This window comes from Thalassophryne amazonica, unplaced genomic scaffold, assembly GCF_902500255.1.
Source record: "Thalassophryne amazonica unplaced genomic scaffold, fThaAma1.1, whole genome shotgun sequence".
Classification (NCBI taxonomy): Eukaryota; Metazoa; Chordata; class Actinopteri; order Batrachoidiformes; family Batrachoididae; genus Thalassophryne; species Thalassophryne amazonica.
Window position 1 is genome coordinate 485,335 of NW_022986236.1, and position 18,869 is coordinate 504,203.

At 41.8% G+C, this 18,869-nt stretch overlaps 1 long non-coding RNA gene across 1 annotated transcript; it reads right to left on the minus strand.

The window, feature by feature from the left end:
- Positions 1-3,308: 3,308 nt before the first annotated feature.
- On the minus strand, positions 3,309-18,624 carry LOC117505676. The gene is made up of 3 exons (XR_004559217.1): positions 18,615-18,624; positions 17,003-17,004; positions 3,309-3,470 (listed from the first exon to the last, which is right to left on the minus strand). It is a non-coding gene; the product is annotated as an uncharacterized LOC117505676 (long non-coding RNA).
- Positions 18,625-18,869: the final 245 nt, after the last annotated feature.

Genomic DNA, 18,869 nt, shown 5'->3' on the forward strand with positions numbered 1-18,869 from the left:
CACTATAAGAAATCAGGAAAAAAATTGTGGCAGTCAGTAACAGTTACTTTTTTAGACCAAGCAGAGGGGAAAAAAATATGGACTCACTCAATTCTGAGGAATAAATTATGGAATCATGAAAAACAAAAGAACGCTCCAACACATCACTAGTATTTTGTTGCACCACCTCTGGCTTTTATAACAGCTTGCAGTCTCTGAGGCATGGACTTAATGAGTGACAAACAGTAGTCTTCATCAATCTGGTTCCAACTTTCTCTGATTGTTGTTGCCAGATCAGCTTTGCAGGTTGGAGACTTGTCATGGACCATTTTCTTCAAATTCCACCAAAGATTTTCAATTGGATTAAGATCCGGACTATTTGCAGGCCATGACATTGACCCTATGTGTCTTTTTGCAAGGAATGTTTTCACAGTTTTTGCTCTATGGCAAGATGCAATATCATCTTGAAAAATGATTTCATCATCCCCAAACATCCTTTCAATTGATGGGATAAGAAAAGTGTCCAAAATATCAACGTAAACTTGTGCATTTATTGATGATGTAATGACAGCCATCTCCCCAGTGCCTTTACCTGACATGCAGCCCTATATCATTAATGACTGTGGAAATTTACATGTTCTCTTCAGGCAGTCATCTTTATAAATCTCATAGGAACGGCACCAAACAAAAGTTCCAGCATCATCACCTTGCCCAATGCAGATTCAAGATTCATCACTGAATATGACTTTCATCCAGTCATCCACAGTCCACGATTGCTTTACCTTAGCCCATTGTAACCTTGTTTTTTTCTGTTTAGGTGTTAATGATGGCTTTCGTTTAGCTTTTCTGTATGTAAATCCCATTTCCTTTAGGCGGTCTCTTACAGTTCGGCCACAGACGTTGACTCCAGTTTCCTCACATTCGTTCCTCATTTGTTTTGTTGTACATTTTCGATTTTTAAGACATATTGCTTTAAGTTTTCTGTCTTGATGCTTTGATGTCTTCCTTAGTCTACCAGTATGTTTGCCTTTAACAACCTTCCCATGTTGTTTGTATTTGGTCCAGAGTTTAGACCCAGCTGACTGTGAACAACCAACATCTTTTGCAACATTGCGTGATGATTTACCCTCTTTTAAGAGTTTGATAATCCTCTCCTTTATTTCAATTGACATCTCTCGTGTTGGAGCCATGATTCATGCCAGTCCACTTGGTGCAACAGCTCTCCAAGGTGTGATCACTCCTTTTTAGATGCAGACTAATGAGCAGATCTGATTTGATGCAGGTGTTAGTTTTGGGGATGAAAATTTACAGGGTGATTCCATAATTTATTCCTCAGAATTGAGTGAGTCCATATTTTTTCCCTCTGCTTGGTCTAAAAAATTAACCGTTACTGACTGCCACAATTTTTTTTCTTGATTTCTTATAGTGTTTCTTAAAGCCAGAAAGTTGCCATTTGAAATGACTTTAGTTTTGTGTCATGTCTGTGATCTGCTTTTTTTCTACAAAATTAAACAACTGAATGAACATCCTCCAAGGCTGGTGATTCCATAATTTTTGCCAGGGGTTGTATCAATTAATTTTTTTCCTCATTTTATACACACAAAAATGGAACTATGCACACAATTCATAAAATCTGAAGCTCATTTATCAACTCCAAACTGTTTAACACTGAGCACAACACCATGGTTTCATTCAGATTCTAAATCAAAGTGATTCAAACCTCTGAACATAAAAAGCATCATTTATCAAACTTTGTTCACTTTGTTGTAGAAACACTGAGCTTCAAAACGCAACACCCTGATAACCAGTTAGAATCAGAAGACTTAATTTATCCTGAAGGAAACTGCTGATGTTCCAAATGCACAGAAACAGAGATCCAAGTCGACATGAAGAGCAGGAGACTGGAAAAGAAAAATAACCATCATAAGTTCTTCAGCCGCAGCAGATCTGATATGTATCTGCATGTTTGATTTGGGACAAATTATACACCAGACGCCCTTCCTGACACAAGTCCATATGACATGGAGAATGGGCACAGGTGGTCTAAAACCAGTGACCTTCTGGTTTGGAAGCAAGTGCGCTAACCCCATGCTGCCCTATAATATAAATAACCAGATTAGAAGAAAATAAAATTGAAGATCTGTCAGGATAAGACAACTTGAAAAACCTCTTTAACACTGAGGGTGAATTATGGCTCCTGATAGTGTTGATAATATCACACATCAATCAATCAGTCAGTTTATTTATATAGCCCTTTCTACAGCCCAGAGGGTGACCAAAGTTGCACATTCTGAGAGTGGAAGAGTTCTTGGACATGTGAGCAGCTGCAGACATGTTATTATTGGACATTTGAGGATCATTGTATTCGTGTTGGCGATCCTCCTGTCCTGTGCGCCAATAGCATTTCTTGTATATTCATCTGTGAATTGTTCTGTGACTTGTTCTGTAATTTAAGCTTGTATCGTGGCCCAAGCAGAGGGTCACCCCTTTGAGTCTGGTCTGCTTGAGGTTTCTTCCTCAGAGGGAGTTTTTCCTTACCACTGTTGCTTTGGGGGTTGGTAAGGTTAGACCTTACCTGTGTGAAGCGCTTTGAGGCAACTCTGTTGTGATTTGGTACTATATAAATGAAAATAATTTGAAAATTGAAATTGATCATAAAAAGGAGGACTGATGAGACGCAATGAGACAGGGAGGGGACAGCTGTTATGTTGAGTGTCAGAAGGAGGAGTTATAGCGTCTAATGGATAATTTTGAGGCTACATCGCCCACTGCTAGGCTACATGACATCATCAGTTATCTTTGTCGTTGGTGTGAGCAGTAGATGTGATTGGTTGCTACATTTTATTGCTGAAGGATTTTTCTGTGAGCTTCTACTGTTTTTCTGCTCGTGAATGTTACTGTGCTGTTACGTCTACTGTATGTAGATCTGTATCGGGGTGTTATTTTCACACCATCTTAGTTTTATTTAAGCAAACAATTTGTTTGTGGATATTTTGGACATTTGTATAATCTCTCTTATTCTCATTCTAATATCAGCTGGTTGTAGCAGGTCTGTAAGCAGAACGTGTACATCATGTGATCTCTGGGATCAGGGTTTTTTCTGCTTTCGGACGTCTGTCTCAGCACAGGGACATTTCGGTGTTGTTTCACTTGTGATTGGTCAGTCTGGGCAGCAGAGCAGCAGCAGATGATTAAATCAGCCTGTTTTTAGTCTTCCTCCACTTGGTTGTTGACTCTCTCTTTCTTTTGTGTGTTTTAGTGTCTTTCTACAAACATGTCTGGAGTCCAGCAGCTGAGGTACATGTTGAAACTACAGCGAACACCTGCTGATGAAGGAATGATCGCAGACCAGGAAGAAGAAATGTGTCATTTAAAAGAACAGAATAAAAGAGGTAAAGGGCTGGATGCCGTTTTTAATCCTCCAAATCTCTTCTACAGAACAGGTTTGTTCACTCAGCTTTGTTTCTGTTACTGATACTTTAGAACATGTTCTAACAGTCAAATATTTTCCTCATTGGATATTCCTCCAGTGATTCTGTCAATACTTACACAAGAGGATGGGGAGGATTTTAATGAAAGATGCACATAAATTTTCTCCATATTATGTCAAATCTCTGGATAATTTCTTACTGAAAGAAAGTGATGTCACCAGCCTCAGTGTTTTGACTGTCTTTGTCAAAGATCAGCAGGAACTTTGGTAACACTTTATATTAAGTGCATGCTATAAAGCATTAGTAAAGCATGTATAAAGTGTAAGTAAATGCTTAACTACTTGTAAAACATTTATAAAGCTTTCTTTTTTAATAGTCACTCATTGGTAAGAACATAAATAGATGGTTTAATAATTATTAACAAAATATGTAATGTCTTTATAAAACATTTCTAAATGATTCTTTAATTCTCTATAAACCATTTAAGAAAAGTTGATCATTAATAGTTCATCATTTACAAATGTAAAATCAGACCTATTCATTAGTGATAAAAATACTTTACAAATCATATTTTTATTGTATACATTTTTTCCTCACAATTATTATTATTAAGCACTTACTCAGCATTAATAAACCATTAGTTGATGCTCAATGTATGTTATAACATTTGTAAAGATTGCATTAACTACTTATCCTTAATCCTCAATACTTTATGTATCATTTGTTGATAATGTACAAAGCTCAAGTCTCTTTCCTCATCACTATAAGTATGCAGTTTTTGAAGACTTTATCTATGTACAAATTTGTTTTATAACTCATTTGTATATGCTTAATATATATTTTAATCACAATCTCAAATACTTGACCAATCCACTTTTATATGTCCATTTATAAATGCTTATCAACGCATTAACCTTAAAAATACTATTATAAAGCCTTTACAAGCTGTTAGTGAAGTATTTGGTGTGAGCTTAACTAAAGTGAACGTTAGTGTTACGCAGTGTCACCAGCAGTTGACCCACTTTTATATATCCATTCATAAATACTTCTCAAAACAAAATATGCATTGATGAATTGGTACAGTGGTAGTAGACGAGGAGTGCGGATTCATCGTGTGTTTGGTTAGGAGGTGGTGTCAATTTGCGAGTAATTGCGCCACCATTAGTTGCTAACAGATAGCTAAACATGGGTTCAGAACGGGTCACCATTAGTCGCTAAATGATAGCGGCTAATTGGCTAACTGATATTAAAAAAACTAAGGAGGTTTTATATCCGACGATATAAATTCATACCAGGTGTCTGCTTGTTGATTTTCAACCTTAGAATACGTTAAGCAGTTAGATTTGGTATGACAATGGTGAGCCAGTGCAGCTTCAGCCTAGCTTTCGCTAACACTTATGCTCGTAGCCGACTAACCATCGTTTTCGGTGACGTGTGCGTGAGAATGCCAGTGATTAAGCAACATTAGTTCATACCGTCCAAAAAACGGTTAAAACTTTTTTTTTTATCTTCCCCTTGGACGTTCGTCGACAATGAGAACAGAAACAGTAAGTGTCGTAGGACGTCTTCCTCGCTATATTGCCTCTGTTGGCAATATAGTGTAATTTGCACTTTGTGTTGCAGCCATTTGTCAGTGAGATAAGTAAAATCACATCTTATTTGGTTTGAAAAAACAGGTTTATATTCCTTGAAACAGTGGGGTGCTTAAAATTAAGAAATTTAATTAATAAAACATAAAATAAATAATGATTGGGTGCTAAAAATTAAAATTAAGAAATTGAATAAAATAAAATGAAAATAAGGACTAATAAATAATAATAATAAATAAATAAAATGATAATAAAAATAAAAAAAGATGCCACTGGGGAAAAGCTCAATATGAGGACCTCCTTAACCGGAGGTACAGTATTTGAGAGAGCTAAAAAGGAAAAGAAGAAAGAATTAGAGAGCAGGAAGCAGCTAAAAGAACAGAAGAGGAATGTGATGAACAAATAATAGGTGCAGAGAGAAGTCGTTATTGTGGGATTCTTAAGTGGCTTATGGAGAATTAAAAAATCATTTATAAATGTTTTATAAAGACATTACATATTTTGTTAATAATTATGAAACCATCTATTTATATTCTTACCAATGAGTAGCTAATAAAAAAGAATGCTTTGTAAATGTTTTACAAGTAGTTACTTAAGCATTTACTTACACTTTATAAATGCTTTACTAATGCATTATAGCGTGCAGTTAATATAAAGTGTAACCGGAATTTTGAATTTAGAAATGCACAAAGGTAACTGAAAGGATTCTGGTGGCAGTGATTTGTGTACTCTGGCACGTAGAGGTTTGGTTTATTTTGATCCAACACTTGGCACTAAAAGGTCAACATCAATAACTTGTTGTACACGGGTAACAGCAGCTCTGGTTATGAGCAGACGAAGAATAATTATCTTTGCTCCCAGAATTTATTCATCACTGCAAAATTAATTCAAATCAACATGACTTCAATGAATAAAATCCATTATTTTCTACAGCTCCCATCAACAACCCAAACTGGGGCATTTTTCCTTGGTAACTTGGCAGCATTAATATCCGGATTTGCTACCAGGTGTGACATGTCGACCTGAATAGTGTAAATGTGTAAATGTGCAGAAATGTGAGTTTGCAAAAGAGAGAAAGAGAGGCTGTGATGGAAGTCTGGTCCCAGAAACAGTCTTTGTTAACAGAACTATCTTTGTTTTTGTGATGTCAGTCCACTTCGCCTGTAACAAAAGCTGTCTCATGTCATTGAAACTCAAGTGGGTTCTTGCTGATGTTCATAACTGAAAATGTCTGCTCACACAAATATGTGGATCTAAAAAACTTCAGCGTTTTCTATCTGTTAATCTTTCTCTTGTTTGGCCTTAAAGGCTTTTGATGTGAAGTAGCTCTTCTGCTAAGTTCATGTCATCATCAGAGCCTCAAAAAAAAAAAATCAGTAACTGATCATTGTCAGTAGAATCTGTGCTTTAAATTCTTCTCCGTCCCCCAGTTGTCTTTTTTAATATCAGATGATGTGTCTTCAGTCCTCTGTGTCACAGTGTTATGATTATGTTTGGTGATGTTTTCATGATATGTCCACTCGAGATAAGCAGCTCTGCATCCTCACTGAAAACAGTCTGATCAAAGAACTGCCTCCGTTTCCTGACTCGTCTGTTTGCCAAAACCACTTTGAGGCTGACTTAAAGTTATTCTCTGTGGGCTTTCCTCCCACACCCACTGAGTTTCTGAGGAAAATCAAGACAGTGGATCCAACAAATCTTGGTGGTTTATTGTCAGGATGCTGCCTCACTATGATGTTCTTAAATTTAAATCCCACTGCTCTTAAGTTTTCAGTCTGTCTTGCATTCAGCAGTAGGAACCCTGTCTTAGTGTGCCGGCATTAAAAACAAATTTCCAAAAACACTTCTTTCACCTATAGGTCTTAAAATGGCCTTGTGACATTCCTGCAGTATATTGTAAATAACATGTAGCTATAAATATGGAGTAAGGACGCTGTCAGAAAAGATGTCTGGATGTTTGTCTGTAGTTGTACATGAATGGAAAATTTTGTAATCTGTTTTATATGTCGGTTCATACAAAGATATGTAGTGGCATGTATTCTGTCTGTGAGAATGTGACTAAAAAAGTTATAGCTTTTCTTCATCTTTCAGCTGCTCCTGTTGGGTGTTGCCACAGCAGATCAGTCGGTTCTATCTCACCCTGTCCTCTGTATCTTCTTCTGTCACATCAACCACCTGCATGTCCTCCCTCAGCACATCCATAAACCCCCTCTTTAGCCTCCCTCTTCTCCTGCCTGGTGGCTCCATCCTCAGCATCCTTCTCCCTATATATTGTGGGTCCCTCCTCTGCACATGTCCAAACCATTTGTCTCGCCTTCCGATTTTGTCTCCAAACAGTCCCACCTGAGCTGTCCCTCTGATATGTTCATTCCTAATCCTGTCCATTCTTGTCACTCTCAAAGAGAATCGCAACATCTTCAGCTCCGCCACCTCCAGCTCTGCCTTCTGTCTTTTTGTTTGCGCCACCGTCTCAAAGCCGTAGAACATAGCTGGTCTCACTACTGTCTTGTAGACTTTCCCCTTCACCCTTGCTGATATTCTGCAGTCACAAATCACTCCTGCCACCTTTCTCTGCCCACTCCACCCTGCCTGCACTCTCTTTTTCGTTACAGCAGCTGTCTTAAAGGGGGACTGGTTGGTTGCTCCAGTGATGCTGCAAGGTGCTGTTCCTAAGCTAAAGGTGTCATGTGAACAGTTGTTGTTGTTGTCTGTACAACGTTTGGAAAGAGGTGTCATTTGATTTTAAAACGGTGATTCACTTCACTATCTTTCCAAATTTCCTTGGCAGAGAGCTGCATAGCGCTTGGAGCTGTTCAGTTTGTCCCACAAAACAGGAACGGAACGAAGGATAATTCTCGTTTCTTGCCCGCAACAACACGAGTCCCAGTTAGTGACTTTAATCCACACAAATGTGACTCATGATTGACAACTTTAAATGGCTTTGAGAGGGTTTAAGATAAGAAAAGCTTTTATTCATCCCTCAATGGGGAAATTTAAGTGTCACATCGGAGCATAGAACAGTAGGAATAGAAGGGCATGCAACAAAACAACAAGCATCTCTCAAAAACAAGAACCAAAAAAAAAAAAAGCACTGAGTGCCGGGTAAAGCTGAGGCTACCATTGTTCAGTTCAGTGCTGCACTGCCGGGATGATATACACTGTCGGGGTGTGAGAGTGATCAGGTAAAATGACTTCAGCGTGCAATGTACGACAAGTTACTCTGATATTTACAATATGGGCGGGTCAAAATATAAGTAATATATATATATATGTATGAGGTAGTGTAATATATGTAAAGTGACTTGAGTGCACCATAAGTTAATTATTGCACTAATAAATACAGCAGGTAGTGACATGATTATTGTCCTGGTTGCTATGGTTACCACAGTACTAGCATTGATCATTGTACAGTCTGACAGCAGCCGGGAGAAACGATCTGCGGAATCTCTCCCTCACACAGCGAGGATGGATGAGTCTGTCACTGAAACTGCTCTCCAGAGCAGACAGAACGTCCACTAGTTTAATGATGAAATTGCGGGCCTGGTGCCTGTGAAAAGCAGAGAACCAGCCAAGCAGTGGGTCACAGAGCTGCTTCATTTCTTTAACCAGACCCACTGCAATCAACTTGGAGAAATGATCATTTTCCCGATAAACAGCTGCTCCAGCATAATGTGAACTGAAGAGCTGATAAGGGAATCATTAAGCAAAAAGGATATTGATGTTGGTGGATCGAATAATTTCTTAACGATTCTTAAGAGGATCCGGTTTTCGATACCCAACCCTACTCTCACTACAGATCACAATGTCATCTGCAAACATCATTGTCCATGGCGACTCCTGTCTGATCTCATCCGTCGTCAACCTGTCCATCACCATGGTGAACAAGAAAGGACTCAGAGCTGATAGTTGGTGCAATCCCACCTCCACCTTGGATGAGCTGGATGGCTGATGAAAGAAATACTACTGGTGTCTCCTCCCATCTCTTTTTTATCCTGAGGACCTGTAAGGAACAGAGTCACAGGATGAATATAATAATGTTTTGGAATATTGAAAATTATCACTTCTGGATAATTTTACCTCGAGGCACCACTTAGTTCAAAGTATAAGTACTTTTAGTTTAAGCATTCATTAATTGATTAGTCTCAATTTCATTAATCAGTCTCAGTTTCTAAAGGATAAGCTCCGCAGGTCAGATCCGACACCCTCTGTAAAACCATACAAAAATCACAGACAACTTCACACGTTTAAGATATTTATTTAACCCTGGCATGAGTTAAATAACAGGACATATCACAGTGAGCAAATGAATGATGACGACATTCAATGAGCAATGATTATATGATGTTCTGATAGTTTGGTTTCGTAGCGGCAGTTTTAGGAGTAAGATTCGTCCTAATTTAACAGGTAATTTACGTTGGTATTTGTTAACCTGACAGAATATTAATGATTTTGAATAGAGTTAAATAAAGCCACTCTGTTTATCTGACAACATAGCCTGGTCTTACTTTGCGCAGTGCAGCGGGTCTCCGTAAGGTCCGATGCTGGAATCGTCTGGTTCAGTCGATTCCAGCCACACAGGTCCGCCACACAGCTTCATCAGGGACCTTGACAAAGAGGCTCTGCCGGTCCGACCCGCTCGGTCTCGTCAGTGGCAGGGATGATTTCTGTTATTGTGCTGTGGTTTCGCGGCAGCAGTTCAAGTCGCTGTTGAACGTCTCAGCTGACCTGGATGTTTTTCTCTGCAGTGCTCTGGAATCTGGCTTGTCAGATTCAAGGTTTGAACGTCTTTATTCTCTATCAAAAATCAAAAATTCGTCTTTCGTTGTCTTTTTGGAAGCTTGGTCGAATCAGAATTCAATGCAAAAGTAGCTGACTTTAGAAGAAAAATGTTCATGAAAGGAATTTGGAGTTTGAAAAAGGAAAAGGTCTTAATTTGAAAATTCGAAAAAGGAAGTGAAATGCGCCGGCGCATTTAACTTGACAAAGGTTGCAAAAGTTATCTGTTGGAAAAATAAGTAAATTCTTGTCGGTACGCCAAACAAGAATGAGTCTTAAGTAGCACGTGGCTTTAAACAAAGAGTCATAAATCTTACTATTGACAGCTTAGGCACGTCTTTAAACTCAAAAGTGGAGAAAAGTAAAGAGTTAAAAGGGAAAAGCGTAAGAGTAAGAGAGAGTTCCCGGGCGCGAGCTCTTTTAAAGGTTTAATAAGCTCCACCCCCAAGAATTCTGGGTAACGTAGTTTCTGGAGTTTCCTTTGTCTAGTTTTATATATAAATCAGCATGGCTCCAACATTCTGCTTTGAAACCAAACCAAGTCCTGCAGAATAAATCTTGTAACTGGTTTACCTGGAATTATATACCACACACACACACACACACACACACACACACACATATATATAAAGAGAACACACTAAGTAAACATTCCCCAATGAACAGAGTATAACACATCCATTATAAAACTTTCATGCATAAATAGAAAAGAGTGACATGTTTCCTTTTCTCTTTTGTTTTGTTCTTTTGTTACAACCATACAATGAAATTTCCTTTTTAAAATGTGGTTAGGTTTTGAGCCTTGCAGGAAATCAATCCTGTCCTTCCCAAATCGTCCCACAGGTTTCACTCTTGTTCCATGGTTAGATTTGGATTTATCTAGCATGAAGGTGAAAGGGGGTAATACTGGGTTAATTTTGACTGGAAAACCGGCCCAAGGCATACGCCAACTACGCGGTCGCTTAGGGCCTCCATGCCACCAGGGGGCCCCAAGAGCACCGAGATGTTGTGATAAAAAAGTAAATATATACATGAAATTAAAATAATATTGAATAATTTAAATGAAATTGTATTACACCCGAAAAAAAAATTCATTTTGACAAAATACCAATACTAGGTTAACTGATGCCTCCTGTTGGCTGCTGCCACCGTTGGGCAAATTTAGATGCACCGCTTGGGTCAGGTGGTCGATGACTAATCGTGAGGAAGGAAGTGAGTGCAAGTCATGTCTCAGAAAAGAAATTATCCCTCTGGAGCGGAGAAAAGAAAAAAGAAGTTGGAAGACGACAAAAAAACAACAAGACAAAGGTAGGTTTGCATGTCCAATATTACAATTTTTGTTGTCATTATTTGCGAAATCAATCAATCAATCAACTTTTTTCTTGTATAGCGCCAAATCACAACAAACAGTTGCCCCAAGGCGCTCAGAAATGCTCCGTTCGTTTAGTGTAAAGTGCTTTAGGTGTCTTAAAGTCAGAGGCAATTGCTCTAAGACTGCAAGGGAAGCTCAGCTTCCCCTAAAATGTCAAAAAATAAGTGATCAAATATATACTGTTGTGTGTACATGTCATTGACTAAATATGCGCTACAACGCGCTCAACTTTTGTTCAGAATCTGCTTCTTATCACTGTTAACGACGCGGCTTTCCTCTCACTCAAACCCGCAGCTTCACAGTCCACAGACTTCAATAGTGACACAAAGCATGCAGCGAAACGAGACGAGTTATTGGATAAATGCTGGGCTTTGTCCCGCCCATCGGACGCTCAGCGTGTCTGGGGGTCTATGGGGCAGTGGGCTGGCCTCGTCTGGCCCGGACGCTCAGCTTCTGCATGATGATTGGATGATCTGTCTGAGGCTGAATCCCTTTTTGATTGACAGCGAAATGAGCGAATCAGTGATCTTTTGGTGTAAACATCCGTGGGAGCATTTTCATTCTGTTCTGAGTTGAACTGGAGACTTTCCTAATACTCTTAGCGGTGTTTTCTTTGTTAAAAATGACTAGCGACAAATCAAGCTTCTATTTCTGGTGGGTTTGTTTTTTTGTGGCAGCTTGTGTTTGGAGACTGACTTCTATCACTCTTTCTGACTTCTATCGCAGTTTCTGTCCCTACCGAGCAGCAGGTGCTGCTGAGCTCCTCCACCGTCACAAAGCACTTACAGGCGGATACACTTAACACTAGCCTCCCGCCACTCCCAGCTAGTGAGCTAGCAAGCTGCACATAATGGCAGACAATTTGAATGTTGTGGACCGGATTTTGGCGAAGCCATTTGATAGTCTTCCTTACAAAGAAAAACTTAGAGTTAAACAGCAGGGCAGATCAACTCCTCAGATTATTTGGTGCAAAAGGTGGGGAAAAGGTAGCTCACCTCTCAATGGTTTGCAGGCCAAAGTTAAAGCAATAGCCCCCAGTGCAATGTTTGTGCATTGCTATGCACACACATTGCTGTTATGTTGTGGATTTCTATGTTCATTTTGGAGATTATTTAAGTATTCTATTTATTATTTAAGTATTTAAATTTGACTACAGCTTTGTTTTTCTGTAAGATAATGTGAATGTCATTTGATTCTCTTTTGTATTTGGATATTGAACATTTTGCACACCATTGCACAAGAAATTAAACTATTTAACGTGTTTACTATAAATGCAGTCTCCTGCCTGCTGATGTTACTTTCAAATAGTTAAATTAATGAGCCATACTTATACATCACTCTGTATGTAGAAGTTAATTAAAACATATTTGAGTTTGCTACCCCTTTAAGGTTAAAAACAAGAATGACACCTGTATGATGTAAGATAATTACAAATAATACTAATGACTGTGGGTACGTTACACACATAACAGTGTTATGGAATAATGAGGCATCTGGTGCTGAGGTGATGGTAGGGGGGCCCCCAAATTAAATTCTGCTTAAGGCCCCATAAAGGCTTGGGCCGGCCCTGGCAGTAATTGTCACATGAAGAGTTAATCCTTCAGTGAGCTGTTTTCTTTTGAGTTTTGTGTGAAAAACCTCTTTTCAGGACTTTTGCTGAAGGTGTCTTTCTGTGGAGGTTTTTTTTATGTGAGGGGGGGAGTTGAGTTGCATCTGGTTTGGGGAGCTGATAAGAATTCACAGCTCCGTGTGGAATGCTCTTTGGGCAATCTTAAATCCTGAATATAGTGTGGTTTGTTGACAGATCCAATCAGTGCCGGGCTTAGAGGTCTCCTCTTTGACACCTGGAGATATACCAGGCCTTGCTGTATGGAGTTTATCTTTCTTTGAAGACACTCAGTTAATGCACGCTTAAGATGTTGGCTGTTTGATCACAGCTTTCCGCTACATTCCCCCACTCGATTCTACTTTGGGTCTCCAACGTTGAATCGCCAAGACGAGGAAGGTTGTGATGTCTTCCACTGGCGGTGAGGCTGAGGAGGGTTAGTGTCAGACTAGCAGAGTGGCTTAGGGTGACTACTACATGCTAAAGTGGTCCGACTATGGTACCACATCCTACATTTGCCTAATTATTTACATTATTCACCGCTGGCTTGGCTAATCCAAATAAGCTCGGATACCTGGTCGGTTTCGGATTCTTGGTCCAAATTCGCGTTAGCTTCAATATCTTCAGACGGTTCGGCTGCACGTCGTTTTCTTCGGGCTAGTCTAGCGAGGGTTCGAGAACACCTGGTTATACCATTCTGAAGGGTATTGGCGTATCTGCGCGCCCGCAGAGCTAAGCCGAGGGTAGTCAAGTAACCGACGATTGTGGCTACAAACAACAGTGTGTCAGGAGTAGACCAAGCATGCGATAGGGCTTGGTAGGTTTTGAGATCTTGATTTCGAATCTCTTTCAAAGTTTTATCTATTGGGGCCACGTCGATGACTTGAGAACCCTCATACTGGATTTTCTCCAGAGTCTGTTGGTCTATTTCGATAGCAGTTTGGTTGTAAAAGTTGGACACTTCAATGGCTCCTTCGTATTGGTCAGGATGCAGGTGATAGAGAGATACCTCACCAATACGGAGCAGGGCGTTTTCGGGTACCATGACCCACAAGGTTTTTCGCAGAAGTTCGATACGAATCGACGTGTCATGACGGTCATACACTAGTTGGGCTGATTTTGTGGGGGTGTTGACTAACCAGCGTTGTCCTACTATCTCTACCTGAGTGTCCATGACTTGGTGGAACGGCGTTATGGTCGTTGGACAGCGATTTGTCCCAGTAAGTGTTTTGAGACCGCAGATGCCGGCAGTGTCATCTCGAATGAACGGTTTGCTGGGACATAAGTAATGAATGTCTTTTGTGACAGTGCACATTTTGAGATTCGGCACTAAGTATAGCTCAGGATTAGCGTCGTTGAAAGCCACTACAGGTGATGTGTGGATCTTAAGGTGATTGTCTCCTTGCCAGAGACCTACGTTCACAACACTTTTGAGCCTGTAGATGTTTTCAGTAGTGACAATCAGCACTAAGTATAGCTCAGGATTAGCGTCGTTGAAAGCCACTACAGGTGGTGTGTGGATCTTAAGGTGATTGTCTCCTTGCCAGAGACCTACGTTCACGACACTTTTGAGCCTGTAGATGTTTTCAGTAGTGACAGTCGGCAAGTTAATTAGAAACGCCATTTCAAGATTCTCTGGATCTACATAGATTGGGATTGAGCTTCCCAATGCATACGCGAGATGAGCTTGTAGCGGCGTGACTAGACTATGGGTTGCAGACTCGAAGTTGGTGGACCAGGGTTAAAGGGACAATGTAGGTTGGAATCCTACCGACGGCAAGGCTGTCAATGGAAGATCCGACGTCCCTGGTCATTTCTGCCATGAGCATATTCAACATCTGTGTGTGTGTGTGCATAGTCTTCCTGCAACACTGACGTTAGTTGGTCAGTTACACCCACGGTCTTTTTGAGCATGTTGGTATGGGTGTTAAGGATTACCACGGTGTCTCGTACGGTTTGTCCAATGGTCTCAAGACCTTCTCTCTGTACGTTAAGCTGAGCCTGTATTTCAGGGATTACCTCTTGGAGCTCGCTAATGTTTATCTTTACCGTTGATAGTGTGACGGTGTTAACTGCTGATAAGCCGAAACTGAAGAGGGATCCTACAGCTGAGGCTGCCATTAGCAGAACTCCAATGAACCTCTTCTGTCTTTTGTTGAGTCCATTCAGTTCTGCCTGTATTACCGTGAACTTCTCCATCTGGCATAGCATGTGAACTGTGTCTGCCTCAGCATGCTTCAGGACAGACTTGGTCCACCGGCCCTGTACACTTCTGCGGGGTCGAGCCTGACGAACACCCTCTGTGTGTGCAGGCGGCAGTTTGTTATCAATAAGCTGGGCTGGTCCTTCAGGAAGATGCCTGATTCTGGTCCGAATTCAACCACGTCTGGGGAGCTGTTGGCGACGGTTGCGCTGAGGAGCAGCAGGGTCACTAGCCAGGTCATCCTGGGAAACACAACAAACATGGTTAGAAATTTGTCTCAAAGTGGTCAGAGATTTTCTCTTGCTTTTCTGGTTTATAGCACAGAGCTTAAGCTATCTGACTGATTCTTAGAGTGTTAGGCTGTCTCCTCTTTTTCTTTTTGATGTTGAGGGCGGAATTCACGTGGTGTTTCACCCCCACTACGGTGGTGCTGGTGAGATCACCTGAGTTGTTTTATTTGTCCTGTTGGAAGTTAGTTATTTTATCAATTTGTCTCGGTCGGTGTGATTCGATTGTTTGGGACGCGGCAGGTGTCGATATTCCTTCTTTGCGTCCTCTCGACCTAATGAGTGGTTTTAAGTTCTATCGGCGACTGTGATGTCCCCGGCAAGTCCCATGAGGTTTTTGTGAGGCTTAATTTGGTTGCGGTGTACCCACTTGAAAACTGGTTCTCTTTGACCCTTGCTGACCTTGATTTGGTATACGACGGTGGAGAGTTTGTCAGTCACCAAATGCAGTCCTGTCCAACGGGGTAGCAACTTGCGAGTTAACCTGGTTGTTTTCTGGCTGGGTTGCCCGAATGAGTAGTACCAAACCTTGTCCCCCACTTGTATCTCATGGTGGGATGCCTTCTGGTCATAGTAGGCTTTTCGACCTTCTGCGCTTTTGTTCAAGTGTTTTTGAGCAAAGGAGAAGGTGGCTTTCAGATGTTCAGTCAGATCAGTCATGTATTGTTGAGCCATATACGCTGTCGCAATGTTTGCCTCACCTGGCTGGTACAGCAGGTGGAGGGGGAGCATCATTTGACAGCCTGTCATCATTTGAAAAGGGGAGAACCCCGTTGATTCGTGAGGGGTCGCCCGGATGGCCATGAGGACCAGTGGAAGTTTCACATCCCAGTCTCTGTGGTTGTCTGCCACATATTTGTGCAGGATGGTCACCACGGTTCAGTCGGCCCTTTCCACCTGTTCTGACGACTGAGGGTGGTGGCTGATGTGGAAGTTCGCCTTTACCCCCAGCACTTGCCAGAGCTGTTGCATGACTTCGCTGGTGAAGTGGGTGCCTCTATCCGAGTTTATGCGGATAGCTAGTCCAAATCATGAAAAGATGTGATTCTGTATCATTCGTAGCCGGTAGACATTCCAGCCATTTGGTGAAGTCACATGTGACAGTGAGGAAATATTTGTTTCCTCTTGCAGACGTGAGGGGTCCTACCCTGTCGATTTGTAGATCTGACCAAGGGAAGGAAATACCTCTTTTTTGTAAGGGAGCTCTGTGAATCGGGTTCACAGGTTGGAATTGGCAACAGACCAAGCAGCTTTTGATGTAATTGCTTACATCCTTCTGCATTTTTGGCCAATATACCACCTGTCGTATCGCATTGTATGTCGCTTTCATTCCTCTGTGACCTGCGCATGCTGAATCGTGTCCGTGCATCAACATCACCCCCCAGTGGTTACGAGGAACCACTAACACAGGTGAAGAGAGATCCTCGGAAGCATAGAATAAGATGCCATAGAGCACTTGTAGCTTCTCTCGGGCGTGGTACCGCTGTCTCAAGTCAGGGACGGAAGCAAAATCATCCTCAGTGAGTGGGTGAACTTGGCATGTTATGAGTATGCCCACAATTTCTGCATACTGGGAGGACTGTGGTCCCAGCTGGAATTTTTGTGGCTCATGTGGTGTGTTGTCAATCCACGTGACCCCCACTCCTACCCGGGCGACTGTTTCATGGTGAAATGAGCAGCCGTCCATGTACACAGTGATCATTCCGTGGCAGGCATTGTGGTCGAAGTAGTGGTGATTAGGGGAGTCAGGTGGTGACACGTCTTTATTAAACGGGTTTGCAGCCGGTGTGTCTTCGGTGCAGCGCTGGCAAGCAGCTAACCCTGTGCCTAGGGTAGTTTTGCGGTCTTGTGCATACCGCACCTCCATGTCAAAGCTTTGCAGTGCCATCAACCACGAGGCAACTCATGAGTTTGTTACTATACCTTCTCGCAGTCTTTGACTGTTAAGGAATGTCACTGGTTGATGATTGGTTCCTACAATGACTTTTTGTCCGCCCAGATAGTTGGCGAAATGTTTCCCGGCCCAGACTGTTGCTAGTAGGGCTTTTTCGCAGTCACTGAATTTAAGTTCCGGCGGTTGTAGCGTTTTGCTTGCGTATGCCACCACTCGCCTATCTTTGTCGTACATCTGGTACAGTCCCGTGCTTAGGCATTGATTAGAGAATCCCACCTCTAGGTGGAATTCCTTGCTACAATCAGGGTATGCTAGGCATGGGGCTGAGCAGAGTTTGTCTTTCAGAGCCTGCATGGCCTGTTCTTGGGGTTCACCCCATAGGAACGGCGTATCAATTTTGAGCAGGTCTGTCAGTGGTTTCGCCAAATCTGCATAGTTTTCTATGAATTGGCGGGAGTAGTTGCACACTCCCAGAAAGCAGCGCAGTTCTGTTAGGTTTGTAGGCGTTTTGATGTTGGTGATCCGTTGCACTCGTCCAACTTGTGGTTGCACTCCGTCTGGTCCGACAAGGAGGCCCACATAGTTGACCTTAGTCCGACACGGAGGCCCACATAGTTGACCTTAGTCCGACACCATTGACACTTTGAAAGTGAGATTTTTTTTTTACCAGCATTCGTGAGTTGGCTCAGGATGTGGTCTATCTCATCCAAATGTGTGTCTAATGTTGGGTTTCGCATTGGGACATCGTCAACAGATAGATAAGGGTGCCTCGCTCATTTGCATCGGGGCATGCCTTGTTCAAGAAGATGTTAAATTCTGCAGGTGAGTTGGCATAGCCAAATGGGCACCTGGTGAAAGTGTACTGGCGGTTGGCGAAGGTGAATGCCAGTTTCTGTTGATCGTCTTCATGGACAGGGATTGTCCAGAACCTGGAGGTCACGTCAAGCGTGGAAAAGTATTTTGCATCTTTTACTTTAGGAAGTTCCTGCTCTAACCGAGTCATTGGTCATTGAGATAGCGACACTTGTTTGTTGAGTCTGCAGTAATCGATGGTAAGTCTCCACTTACCGTTTGGTTTGATTACCGGCCATACGGGGGCTGAATAGGTACTGTTGCATGGTATTATGATGCATTTTCCTAATAGGTCATCTATGATTTCCTGTACAGGTTCATAGGATGCCAGAGGAATTTTGTACTGTTGCACAAAGGTGGGCGGTGCGTTTGGAGGAGTTGGGATGCGCACAGAGTGGATGTGGGTGAGTCCACAATCCAACGAATCATTAGCAAAGGACGTTCGGTATTTATAGAGTAGGTCTCTTAGACGTCCTCGTTCCTTATCATTCTTTAAGGCATCTGCTGCTGCTACGACTTGTTCTATCTGAGATGCAAATTCAGAATCAGAACCTGGGTTGAGGTTCAGAGCTGGTTCAGGGTCATTTCCAGCATTCGTTTTGTTTTGCGAGTCGACCGTGAGGACTGTAAGGGTCTGGAGGACCATGTGGTCAGGGTCATCAAGGTCTATTCTGCTAACAGTGTCTTCCTCAGAGATGTTCGTTGGAAATACAGCGATTGCTCCTGAGGGTTTGGAAAAAACAACCCCCCGTTGTGAACAGGGGAGAAGCGATGGAGGGACTTGGCCAAGAACTGGGATGTTCAGCTCAAAGTTCTGGAATTCAGTGCTGATTAACCAACCCAGTGGGGTGGCTTTGGGAATCAGGATATCTTCACCAGT